Source organism: Salmo salar, chromosome ssa25 (assembly GCF_905237065.1).
Source record: "Salmo salar chromosome ssa25, Ssal_v3.1, whole genome shotgun sequence".
Lineage (NCBI taxonomy): Eukaryota > Metazoa > Chordata > Actinopteri > Salmoniformes > Salmonidae > Salmo > Salmo salar.
In genome coordinates, this window is record NC_059466.1 from 32,453,387 (window position 1) to 32,454,588 (window position 1,202).

The following is a 1,202-nucleotide window of genomic DNA, read 5'->3' on the forward strand; positions in this document are numbered from 1 at the left end:
AACTCCGATATATAGTGTGTTTTCCAAAGTTGCCGGGATGTCACGTTCATCACACGTATATCATTAAACTCATAATAACCTAAGCATTAAGAAACTTCTCTTAGATCAAATAAGCCTCACGTATCAAAATATACATTTATTTTTATCTTGACTAAATTCGACACTCTCTCAATTGCCCCTATACAAAAACTCTTCACCTTCGTAATAATTAATGATCTGCGTAACGTGGGCAGATTTTGAGTGGAGTAAACCCTCTGGATTCACCTCTTCCTCTCTGGTAGGGTGATGTTGGCCCTAGATGCTGTTCTTGGGTCAGTTGTGCATTTCTCCCAGTAATGGTTAAGTTTAGTATTGGGGGAGGGGAATCTGATCCTAAGGGAAACTTTACCCCAGAGTGTGGCTGCAGGGTATGCTCAGGTGTAGAGCTTTATGGTATCTAATTCTTAGTCCCGTGTGGCTCAGTTGGTAGAGCATGGTGTTTACAATGCCAGGGTTGTGGGTTCGATTCCCACGGGGGACCAGTACGGGGAAGTAAAAAAGAATGTATGAAATGTATGCATTCACTACTGTAAGTTGCTCTGGAAAAGAGCGTCTGCTAAATGACTAAAATGTATTTGGGATTAGAATAAAAAATGTCTGCCTGTATCTGTAGGGGTTTGTTAGGCTACTGTGAGCCCTAGGGTTAGACTGATTGTCAGTCTTTCATTTCATTTTTTTTTTAAATCAGCTTCCTATTTACTTTGAGGCTGGTCCAGCACTTTGTTTAATGCATCCCAGTTAGCACTGTCCGACGCCGACATCCATGGATGTCTAAAATATATACTTTTGCTCACTGGGAGTCTACATTTGGTAAATACCTGCTCCTGCTCTAATGCCCAAGTACTCATACTCTGTCTGTGCTAAGCTTTTCTTGCTCCTAACCTTTTATTAATCCTCCTGTATTTTGGCAGGAGTGCTGGCCCCTTGCAGGCTTATCTGCCTCAAGGATATTACTCTACTTTCGATGTCACCCTGGGTCTGAGGTAATACTGATCCATATCACCACACATCTCTCTTCTCCTTTTTTTACCCAGGCAAAAACATAACTGTTTCAACTTTGACCTGGATATGTGTTATGATGTGTGGATTTACTTTCTTCAGTGTGTTGATTCAACGTGAGAAGCCTTTAGCAGCAGGGTCCACTGAGTTAGGCTACATGTCCT

The 1,202-nt window shown here is 41.8% G+C and overlaps 1 non-coding gene across 1 annotated transcript; it reads left to right on the forward strand.

The window, feature by feature from the left end:
* Positions 1-446: 446 nt before the first annotated feature.
* Positions 447-520, forward strand: trnav-uac (transfer RNA valine (anticodon UAC)). Its single transcript has one exon. It is a non-coding gene; the product is annotated as a tRNA-Val (tRNA).
* The last annotated feature ends 682 nt before the right edge of the window (positions 521-1,202 follow it).